This window comes from Myotis myotis, unplaced genomic scaffold (genome assembly GCF_014108235.1).
Source record: "Myotis myotis isolate mMyoMyo1 unplaced genomic scaffold, mMyoMyo1.p scaffold_m19_p_3, whole genome shotgun sequence".
In the NCBI taxonomy this organism is placed as follows: domain Eukaryota; kingdom Metazoa; phylum Chordata; class Mammalia; order Chiroptera; family Vespertilionidae; genus Myotis; species Myotis myotis.
The window spans coordinates 123,357,598-123,369,629 of NW_023416335.1; the positions used below are offsets into that span (position 1 = coordinate 123,357,598).

General features: G+C 43.0%; 1 protein-coding gene across 5 annotated transcripts in view; it reads right to left on the reverse strand.

The window, feature by feature from the left end:
• Nucleotides 1-12,032, reverse strand: part of CUNH12orf4 (chromosome unknown C12orf4 homolog) — a 73,158-nt gene that overhangs the window by 33,822 nt on the left and 27,304 nt on the right. The window lies entirely within an intron of this gene.

Below are 12,032 nucleotides of genomic sequence, written 5' to 3' on the forward strand. Positions count from 1 at the left end.
GATTGATGCCTAACTGCTCCCCTGCTGGCCTGATTGGTGCCTAACTGCTCCCCTGCTGGCCTGATTGATGCCTAACTGCTCCCCTGCTGGCCAGATCACCCCCAAGGCTTTTATTAGTATAGTATAGTATGAAATTTTCACAGAAAATTTCACTAACCCTGCTTTACAATAAGGGCTTGATGATTGAATCATTGGGGCCAGACACCAAGATTTCCTTTCTTTGAATAGTGGAGGGAATAATTATCTTGTCTTTAAGTTGCCCTAAACATCAAATAAGATAATGGCTTAGAAAAGTATAAAAGCACCATATAAAGACAACTGTCTTTTTCAAGTACTGAAAAGACAATAAAGTGGTAAAATGAAAAACACTATTTTTATTCTCCCCCTTCCTTCCTTTACAGCCTTTATTTAAACTTTGAAATTTAGAAAAATTTCACTATTTTCATTTCTTTACATTCAATATTATTTTGTATTAGTTTCAGGTTTTATATTAGTTACAGAATAGTGGTTAGACAATCATATACTTTATAAAGTGTTCCCCGATATTTCCAGTACCCACCTGGCTTCATACCGTCATTACAACACTATTGACTATATTCCCTATTTAAGTGACAAAGGTTTACAGGTTCCTTCCAACCTTTCTTTTGTGTTGCTCGCCCTTCCTGTTCTTTCTCACGTCTTCACTCATTTTCTTTATATAGTATCTCAATTGGCCCTCAAAGCTCAGTGAAGGTACTGGGACACGCTTAATCCATTTTACAGACCAGGAAACTGAGGCCAATTCCAGTTGGCTATGGAACTGGATTCAGCGTGCAGGAAGCCCTCACAGCCATGCTCTCCACATTTCCTAAGGGACAGCCACAGGGCAAACAGAACAAACCTCCCCGTGAGGCTTCCGAGCCTTGTTCTCAAGCACCTCTTCATCATGGATGCTCCACATTCTTTCCTCTCCCCACTCCCACCCCCATTCTTTACTACCTCCCCTTCTGGGGAGCAGGTGGTAGGCTTGGCATTCACTGTGCAGGCAAGCGCCCCCATGGGGAGGGGCGGGAACTGGGGGTGGGGTGGGGCGGGAACTGGGCGCAGGGTGGGCGCAGGCTTGCTTTTGGGCCAAGGCGGGAGCAGGAGCCCCAGCCTCTCAAGTGTGCAGGCCACAGCAAGGCCCCGGTTAGCGCCGGGAGCTTCACCAAACCACTGCAGTGGGGTAACCAACAGTGCGGCGCTCCTCCACTGAGGTGGTGCCGCCCCTCAACCCCCGCCTCAGGGCTGCGAGTTTGTGCCCCTCTGCCCAGGCGTCCTTCCATGCCGGCAGTCATTGCCTCTTGTTTCCCACGTCTTGGGGCCACTGCAGAACTTCGCTCTCTGCAGGCGAGGCAGATCCCCGCCCGCCAGCACCCTACCAGGCCTAAGACCCCTCCAGTACACCCCGCCTTGGCACCGCTCTGCGCCCCTTGGGCTGCCCGGCTCCTGGCCAACCGCTTTGCTGAAGCCATAGTGCTTGCCCCTCAGGTGGAGACCTGTCCGCATGCCTGCAGACGCCATGGCCGCGGCTCCTGGCTGGCCGCTTTGCCGAAGCTTCCTCTTCCTTCACGTGCTCTCCTCAGACCCCCAGGAGCTTGGCCCTGACGGCCCTGCCCTTCCATGGCTCCCTGCAGCCCCCGCTCAACTCAGCTCTCCCAGTCAGGAAGCTGCGGGGGCACCTTGCTGCGGGGAGCGTGGTTCTGGAGCAGGGGCTGGGGTATGGGGAGCAGCTCCAGTAAAGTTTAGTAAACCCCAGGGCCCCAGCTCCTCCTTGAGCAGAGCCCAGGGCAGGCTGGGGGCCTGGGTCCGGTCAGTGCAGCGGCGGAGGCGGTGGCAGCAGAGCGGAGAGGCTACATTGGCCCGCCGGAGTGGGCGGGTTGTGCCTCACTGCTCGGCTCCCGGTCCACAGGCCCACATACTGCAGCAGCAGCGGCAGAGCGGTGAGGCTGCATAGGCCCGCCTGAGTGGGCAGGTCATGCCTTCCTTCCTACTCGCCCCTGCGGCCCGGGCCGGGTCCACAGGCCTGGACACTGCCGCGATCAGCACGCTGGAGTAGTAACAGGCCTTGACACTTCAGCAGTGGGGCTGAGGGGACTGGGAGCCACCATCTTTGTGACGGAGTGACAAAGTGATGGTTAATTTCCATACTACTCTTTTATTAGATAGGGTAGCCGGGAAATAACAAAGCACTGTCAAGCTCTTGGGTTATCTATAAAATATAATGTAATTAGGCCATAAGGAACCATGCAAGTTATAAATCACGAAAAGTCCTCTATACTACTTTTGTACTTTGTACATGCTATTACTGTACCTATTGCTCTATGTAGTTTTATTTTATTTACAGGTCTCCAATCTCTCTAGAATATAAGCTCCACATGGGCAGGTAACGTTTTTATTTTTTGATTTTATTTTTTTTTATTTTTTATTTTTTTTATTATTAGTTAAGGTATTACAAATGTGTCCTCATCCCCCCCATTAACCCCCAACCTCCCCCCCCACACACACAAACTCATGCTCCCATCCCCCTGTTGTCCATGTCCATTGGTTTGGCTTATATACATGTATACAAGTCCTTCGGTTGATCTCTTCCCCTTACCCCCGCCCTCGTCTACTTTCCTTCTGGGGATTGATAGCCTGATCGCTGTTTCTCAGTCTTTGGGTCTGTCCCTTTTCATCAGTCTATGTTGTTCTCTATAATCCACAAATGAGTGAGATCATGTGGTATTTATCTTTCTCTGACTGGCTTATTTCACTTAGCATAATGCTCTCCAGTTCCATCCATGCTGTTGCAAAAGGCAAGAGTTCCTTTTTTTTTTTACCGCAGCATAGTATTCCATTGTGTATATGTACCACGGTTTTCTAATCCACTCATCTGCTGATGGGCACTTGGGCTGTTTCCAAATCTTAGCTATGGTGAATTGTGCTGCTATGAACATAGGGGTGCATATATCCTTTCTGATTGGCGTTTCTGGTTTCTTGGGATATATTCCTAGTAGTGGGATCACTGGATCAAATGGGAGTTCCATTTTTAGTCTTCTGAGGTAGCTCCATACTGTTCTCCACAGTGGCTGCACCAGTCTGCATTCCCACCAGCAGTGCAGAAGGGTTCCTTTTTCTCCACATCCTCTCCAACACTTGTTGTTTGTTGATTTGTTGATGATAGCCATTCTGGCAGGTGTGAGATGATAATGCATTGTCGTTTTGATTTGCATCTCTCGTATAATTAGTGACTTTGAGCAGGTTTTCATATGCCTTTTGGCCTTCTGTATGTCCTCTTTCGAAAAGTGTCTATCTAGGTACGTTGCCCATTTTTTTATTGGATTGTTTATCTTCCTTTTGTTAAGTTTCATGAGATCCCTGTAAATGTTGGAAATTAAACCTTTATCGGTGGTATCATTGGCAAATATGTTCTCCCATGTAGTGGGTCTTCTTGTTGTTTTGTTGATGGTTTCCTTTGCTGTGCAAAAGCTATTTATTTTGATGTAGTCCAATTTGTTTATTTTCTCTTTAGTTTCCATTGCCCTAGGAGCATTATCAGAGAAGAAATTTCTTCGGCATATGTTTGCGATTTCGCTGCCTGTGGATTCCTCTAGTATTTTTATGGTTTCCCAGCTTACGTTTAAGTCTTTTATCCATTTTGAGTTTATTTCTGTGTATGGTGTGAGTTCGTGATCTAGTTTCATCCTTTTGCATGTATCTGTCCAATTTTCCCAACACCATTTATTGAAAAGACTATCTTGACTCCATTGTATGCTCTTGCCTCCTTTGTCGAATATTATTTGGGCATAGTGGTTTGGGTCGATTTCTGGGGTCTCTATTCTATTCCATTGATCTATATGTCTGTTCTTGTGCCAGTACCAAGCTGTTTTAAGAACAGTGGCTTTGTAATACAGTTTGATATCTGGTATTGAGATCCCACCTACTTTGTTCTTTCTCAGGATTGCTGCAGGTATTCGGGGTCTTTTTTTATTCCAGATGAATTTTTGGAACGTTCGTTCTAGATTTGTGAAATATGCCGTTGGTAATTTAATGGGGATTGCATTGAATCTATAAATTGCTTTGGGTAGTATGGACATTTTGATGATGTTGATTCTACCAATCCATGAACACAGTATATTCTTCCATCTGTTTATGTCTTCCTCTATCTCTTTTTTCAGTGTCCTGTAGTTTTCAGCATATAAGTCTTTTAGCTCCTTAGTTAAGTTTATTCCTAGGTATTTTAATTTTTTTGGTGCAATGGTAAATGGGATTGCTTCTGTAGTTTCACTTTCTGTGAGTTCACTATTGGTGTAAAGAAATGCCATGGATTTCTTAGCATTAATTTTGTATCCTGCTACATTGCCGAATTCATTTATTAAGTCTAATAATTTTTTGATGGAGTCTTTAGGGTTCTGTATGTACAGTATCATGTCATCTGCAAATAAGGACAGTTTTACTTCTTCTTTTCCAATCTGGATGCCTTTTATTTCTTCTTCGTGTCTGATCGCAACGGCTAGTACTTCCAGTACTATGTTGAACAGGAGTGGTGAGAGGGGGCATCCCTGTCTTGTTCCTGTTTTTAGGGGGAATGGTTTTACTTTTTGCCCATTGATTATGATGGTGGCTGTGGGTTTGTCATATATGGCTTTTATTATGTTGAGGTATGATCCCTCAATTCCTATCTTGCTGAGAGTTTTTATCAAGAAAGGGTGTTGGATTTTGTCAAATGCTTTTCCCGCATCAATTGATATGACTATGTGGTTTTTTTCTCTCAATTTGTGTATGTGATGTATCACGTTTATTGATTTGCGGATATTGTACCATCCTTGCATCCCTGGGATAAATCCTACTTGGTCATGGTATATGATCTTTTTGATGTACTGTTGGATCCGATTTGCTAGGATTTTGTTGAGGATTTTGGCATCTATGTTCATGAGGGATATTGGCCTATAATTCTCTTTCATTGTATTGTCTTTATCTGGTTTTGGGATTAGGGTGATGTTGGCTTCATAGAATGAGCTGGGAAGTGTTCCTTCCTCTTGGATCTTTTGACATAGTCTGAGGAGGATAGGTTTTAGGTCTTCCTTGAATGTTTGGTAAAACTCCCCTGTGAAGCCATCTGGCCCCGGGCTTTTGTTTGCTGGAAGCTTTTTGATTACTGCTTCGATTTCCTCCATAGTTATTGGCCTATTGAGATTTTTAGATTCTTCCTGGTTAAGTTTTGGAAGGTTGTATTTATCTAGGAATATGTCCATTTCCTCCAGGTTGTCTAGTGTGTTGGAGTAGAGTTGTTCATAGTATTTTCTAACAATCCTTTGTATTTCTATGGGGTCTGTTGTTATTTCTCCTCTTTCATTTCTGATTTTGTTTATTTGGGTCCTCTCTCTTTGTTTCTTGGTGAGCCTGGCTAGAGGTGTATCAATCTTGTTTATCCTTTCAAAGAACCAGCTCTTGGTTTTGTTGATCTTTTGTATTGTTTTTTTGGTCTCTATGTCATTTATCTCCGCTCTGATCTTTGTTATTTCCTTCCTTCTGCTTACAGTGGGCCTTTTTTGTTGCTCTCTTTCTAACTCTTCGAGTTGTAGAGTTAGGTCATTTATTCTCATTGTTTCTTGTTTCTTGCAGTAGGCTTGAAGAGCTATGAACTTCCCTCTCAAGACTGCTTTTGCTGTGTCCCATAGGTTTTGGATTGTCGTGTTTTCATTGTCATTTGTTGCCATGATGTTTTTTATTTCTTCTTTGATCTCACTGGTAACCCAGTCGTTGTTTAATAGCATGCTATTTAGTCTCCATGTGTTTGATTTTTTTGGATTGTTTTTGTTGTAGTTGATTTCCAGTTTTATGCCTTTGTGGTCTGAGAAGATGCTTGATATGATTTCAATTTTCTTGAATTTGAAGAGACTTTGTCTGTGACCCAATATATGGTCTATCTTTGAAGATGACAAATGTGCACCTGAGGAGAATGTATATTCTGTGGCTTTGGGGTGAAATGTTCTGAAGATGTCAATTAATTCCATCTGATCTAGTGAGTCTTTTAGGATTGATGTTTCTTTGCTGAGTTTCTGTTTAGAGGATTTGTCCAGTGGAGATAATGGGGTGTTAAGGTCCCCTACTATGATTGTATTGCTGTCAATCTCTCCCTTGATCTCCTCCAGAAGATTTCTTACGTATTTGGGTGCTCCTATATTGGGTGCATATATATTTACCAGAGTTATTTCTTCTTGTTGGACTGCTCCCTTTAGTATTATGAAGTGGCCTTCTTGATCTCTTTTTATGTCCTTCACTTTGAGATCTAATTTGTCAGATATAAGTATTGCTACCCCGGCTTTTTTTTCACTTCCATTGGCCTGAAAAACCTTTTTCCATCCCTTCACCATCAGTCTGTGTGCATCATTTTTCTGAGGTGGGTTTCCTGTAGACAGCAGATATATGGGTCATGTTTTCTTATCCACTCATTTCCCCTATGCCTTTTGACTGGGGAATTTAATCCATTTACATTTAAAGTTATTATTGATAGAAACTTGTTAGTTGCCATTTTTGTTCTTTACTGCTGCATTCCTTCTTTGTTTCCTGTTTTTTCTATTTACAGCAGACCCTTTAGCATTTCTTGCATTGCTGGTTTGGTTGTAATAAACTCCCGTAGACCGTTTTTATCTGTGAAGCTCCTGATTTGACCCTCAATTTTGATTGATAGCCTCGCTGGGTATAGTATTCTTGGATTCAGACCCTTCCTTTGCATGACTTTGTATATTTCATTCCATTCCCTTCTTGCCTGATGTGTTTCTGTTGAGAAATCGGTCGCTAGTCTGATGGGGGATCCTTTGTAGGTAACTTTCTGTCTCTCTCTGGCTGCTTTTAAGAGTCTTGCTTTGTCGTTGGTGTTTGCCAATTTAATTATTATGTGCCTTGGTGTCGGTCTTTTCGGGTTCATTTTGTTTGGGACTCTGTGAGCTTCTTGGATTTGTGTGAGTTTTTTTTCTCCCTATATCAGGGAAATTTTCTGTTACTGTTTTTTCAAACAGGTTTTCTATTCCTTGCTCAGTTTCCTCTCCTTCTGGCACCCCTATTATTCGGATGTTGTTTCGTTTAGCGTTGTCCCAGAGTTCTCTTAGGCTCTCCTCCTGCTTTTTAATTTTTTTTTCTAGAAGCTGTTCTGTTTGGGTATTTTTTTCTACCTTGTCTTCTAGCTCGCTGATGCGGTCCTCTGCTTCTTCTAGTCTACTGTTGATGCTTTCTATTGAGTTCTTTATGGCAGTGATGTCATTTTTCATTTCTTCTTGGTTTCTCTTCATTTCCTCTTGGTTCTTCTTCATTTCCTCTTGGTTCCTACACATATTGTTGAATTGGTCTTCCATTCTTTTCATCCACCTTATGGCCATTACTCTGAATTCTTTCTCTGACAGGTTGCTTGCCTCCATTGCCTCCATTTCGTTTACTTCCTTTTCTGATGATGCCTGTTTTTCTTTCATATTTGGGTTGGTTCTTTGTTTCACCATGATTTCTCTTCTCAAGGTGTTTGGTTATGTAGTTCTCTCTCTGCTGCGCTGATTCAAAGGCACAAAATACAACACAACAAGGCACAACGTACAAGGCACCGAACTAAATGCATTCACGATATTAATAACCCCAAATAAAGGTGACCCCCTGAGCGAAGAGAATTAGGGGATAAAGAAGAAAAAAGAGAAAAAGATTAAAGAGAAAAATAAAAAACAAAAAGGAGTGCCGAAATGAGATTGGGAAAAGGGAGAGAAGAAAAAAACAAAAAGACAAAAAAAAAAAAAAGTAAGAGAATGAAATAGAGGTGGGGAAGAGGCTATTTGTATGGGGAGAAAACTCCAAGAGAACCGCAACCACTCTCAATGAACTCCAGCAGCAGATCCTGGAGACTAATGCTAACTACAAACAACCACCAATATCAAGCGAGGCAAGGGAAAACAGAAGCACAAAAATAACCAGATAAAGAAAAAGTAAGCAAAACAGAAAAATGAAAATGTAAAACAAAACAATTTCCCACACAAGCATAAAAAACCCCAATATACTCAAAATCAAGCAAACACTAGCAAAACAACAGAGAGAGAGAGGAAAAAAAAATTAGATAGTGAAGAAAGATAAGAGAGAGGTGTATATGGATTTAGAGTGAGGGATTGGAAATTAGATATATAAGTAGGGTGAAATTTAGACAGTGGGTAGAAAGACGGAATAGGGAAAATCCAAAGCAGGAATAGGGTAAGAGAAACAGGACAACAAAGGGGAAAAGTGAGGAAGAGAGTTTTGGCTTAAGGGTAAATGTGAGATAGAAATGATGCTAAAGGAACGATGAAAATAGAGTGTAGAACACTAATCCCAAAATAAAATAAAGAAAAATAAAATAAAATAAAATGACACTTGAAAAACTGGTAAAAGGATAGCAATAATACTGGTTTAAAAAAATGTAGTAATTAAAAAGGTAAAATCAAGTGATGAAAAAAATAAAAAATAATAAAATAGGTTCTTAATGAAATGGTGAAAAAAGAATTAAAAAATATATATATATAAAAATATTCGGAAGTGAAGGTGCTTCAGATCTTCCACTCTTCTTTTTGGCATGCCTTAGTCCTGCCAGGCATTCAGGTGAGTGTTGAACTTCCCTGTGATACACTGTCCCTCGTGCAGTAAACCACAGACCTGATTTTAAGGCAGGTTGTATTTGTTTACCAGACTGCCTTTATTTGTGATCACAGAAGAGACAGTTCGTGGCTCTGCCTCTGGGTGGCAGTGTGTCTGGATTGACCTCCGAGGCTATAAGTCCTTTCTATCAGTAGGGTTTTTTTTCCTCTATGGTATTTGGAACTGAGTTGGGAAAGACCACTGCCCAGAGCTGGTTCCTTGCCACTGCCCGCTGTTTCCCAGGCTCCCCAAAAAGAACTTTCCCCTACAGGCTCTGCGAATGACCCCAACTGGGGAATCCCATGCACTGGGTTTAATAATCAAATGCACGGATCTAAGGGGAACTGTAACAAGAGCCTGATAGTTGTGCGAATTCGCAAGCCTCCACCTTCCAGGTCTGCGCACAGTCTCCGCACGCAGTCTCCGCGCGCCCACTCGCCCCTGGCACCAAGCAGCCAGCAGATTGGCAAAGTCCAAGGCTGCTCCTTTACATCCAGTTCAGCTATGGGCTCACTCTTCGTGCTCCCCCCTGCCAGCAGCCCTGTGGGGCCCCTTCCCCACTCGCAGGTCATGCTGGTCCCAACGGCTGCGGACTCTGTGGGGCGCAGATTACGCCCCACGCACGCACGAGCTCAGTCCTCCCTCCAACCCGAACTGCAAACTGCACCTTTAGGGGATGTCCAACCTTTCTGTGAGAAGAAGCAGTGCTCGTCTGAGTTCACGCAGTCACGCTGCTTGCGATCCCTTGTCTCCGGGTTAGTAGCTGGTCTCTGGATGCCGGCAACAACCACCCAAGATGGCACAGTCTCCGCTGCTTAGCGGGCGCACCACGAGAGGCTTCAGCCGCAGTCTCCAACCGTCCTTTTTTTCCTGGGGGTTCTCGGTCTTTCCTAGCTGCAGACAGTCTCTCAGCTGAAAATCCTCTGCCTATTCGGGCTGCATGTTACCCGTTTCAGCTGCTCACCCTTATCTGCTCCAGGACAAGGCACCGGACATGTCCGTTTATACCTCCGCCATTTTTCTCCTCCCCTTGGTTCTTTTTTTGCTTTGATAATACTTAGCATTTAAGATGCATTCAACTAATGTTTATTGCACTGAAGGAAACCACTTTGAAGAAACAAGAGATAGTACTTGGGGTATTTAGTTATATACACCTAAGAAATTTACAAGGCTAAGTTCTAGGGGAGAAACCACTATTTTAAACCAACCAATTAATCCTCTTCCAAAATAATCCACATAAAATTTATAAAACAAAAGGCTTTTTAAAAAACCCATCCAATTTGGAAACCCACCGAAGCTGTTTGCAGCAGCTTTTCCATATGAATGTCTTGTCGTGGCTCAGGCTTCGGACTTTCCTAAAATCTTTCAAACAAGCAGCAGCTGGCATCAGTATGCCCCATACCTATCAATAGGTGCCCAAGACTCAGCACTAGCACCAACCTATGTTGATTCACAGCTTGGCCTCGCCTGAACACTTCTAAGCCCAATATAAGTAGCAGCCATCTGAAGATTGCTCTGTAGCTCCTGCCAGGTGGCCCCAGGCATGCAGCTCCTGCCAGGTGGCCCCAGGCAATGCCTGACTTTGCACCTCCCAGGAGGCCCCAGAACCAGTGCACCTGGTGGACAGCTTCAGACCATACTAGAGTACAACTCTACACATCCACAAGTGACACACTTAAGTGGCAGACTCAGTGAGCACCAAAGCCCCACTGAAGCAAGTCCTGCTCCACAGGGGTTTCTCCTGCACAGCAGCTCTTCCATTATAGTCACAGCTGGTCCTCACAGCCAACTGGTCTGGAGGTCAATTCCTCCCAGTGATACCAATGGCATTCAAGGCTCAACTACAACAAGAGTGTGCACATAGCTCACTCAGGGGCACTGCTAGAGTACCCTACCCAGTTCAGGTGACTGCGGAGGCTGAACTACTGGACCCTACAGGACATCTCCTATACAAGGCCACTCTACCAATTCCAGGAGACATAGCAGCTCTGCCTAATACACAGAAATAAACTCAGGGAAGCAGCCAAAATGTGGACACAAAGTAACGTAACAAATGAAAGAACAGAACAAATCCTTAGAAAAAGAACTAAGTAAAATGAAAGCAAGCAAACAACTACATATAGAGTTCAACACAATGGTTATAAGGTTGCTCAAGGATCTTAATGAAAGCTTCAAGGGACTTAGTGAGACTTTCAAGGACCTTAGTGAGAATTTCACAGACATGAAAAAGGACCAGTCAGAAATTAAGCACACACTAACTGAAATGAATAATTTACTGGGATTCAACAGTACAGTAGAGGATTCCAAGAATCAAATTAATGATTTGGAATATGAGGAAGCAAAAAACAAACAAACACCCAATCATAAGAGCAATAAGAAAAAAGAACCCCAAAATATGAAGATAGTGTAAGAAGCCTCTGGGACAACTTCAAGCATACCAACATTAGCATCATGGGGGTACCAGAAGGAGAAGAGAGAGAAAAAGATATTGAAAACCTATTTGAAGAAATAATGACAGAAACCTTCCCCTATCTGGTGAAAAAAATAGACTTACAAGTTCAGGAAGCGCAGAGAATCCCAAACAAGAGGAACCCAAAGAGGCCCACACCAAGACACATCTACAATAATAAAAGCATAATATGCTAATTAGGCCAGATGTTTTTCCAGACGATCTTCTGGATGAAGCCTGGGCTATGAGGGAAGCCCGGGCCCCGGGTGCCTGCCAGCAGCTGGAGGGAAGCCCAGCTCCTGGGTGCCAGAGGGAATCCAGTGCCGGCAGCCAGGGGAAGAAAGGCCTACTCTTGCACAAATTTTGTGCATCAGGCATCTAGTCATAAATAAAATGCCAAGGGTTAAAGACAAAGAGAGAATCTTAAAAGCATAAAGACAAAAGCAGTTAGTTACCTACAAGGGAACACCCACATGACTATCAGCTGATTTCTCAACAGAAACTTTTCAGGCCAGTAGGGAGTGGCAAGAAATATTCAAAGTGATGAAGAGCAAGTACATATAATCAAGATTGCTCTACCCAGCAAAGCTCTCATTTAGAATTGAAGGTCAGATAAAGAGTTCACAGACAAGACAAAGCTAACGGAGTTCATCACCACCAAACCAATATTATATGAAATGTGGTATTCTTTAAGAAGAGGAAGAAGAAGGAAAAAAAAAGATAAAAAATATGAACAATAAAATGGCAATAAATACTTATCTATCAACAATTGAATCTAAAAATCAAAATAGATGAACAAGGAATCTAATGAACAAAACAAACTGATGAATAAAATAGAACCAGAGGCATGGAAATATGGAACAGACTGATGAATCTCACAGGGAAGGGAAGGGGGGGGGATGAGAAGAAATTAACCAAAGATCTTATATGAATGCTA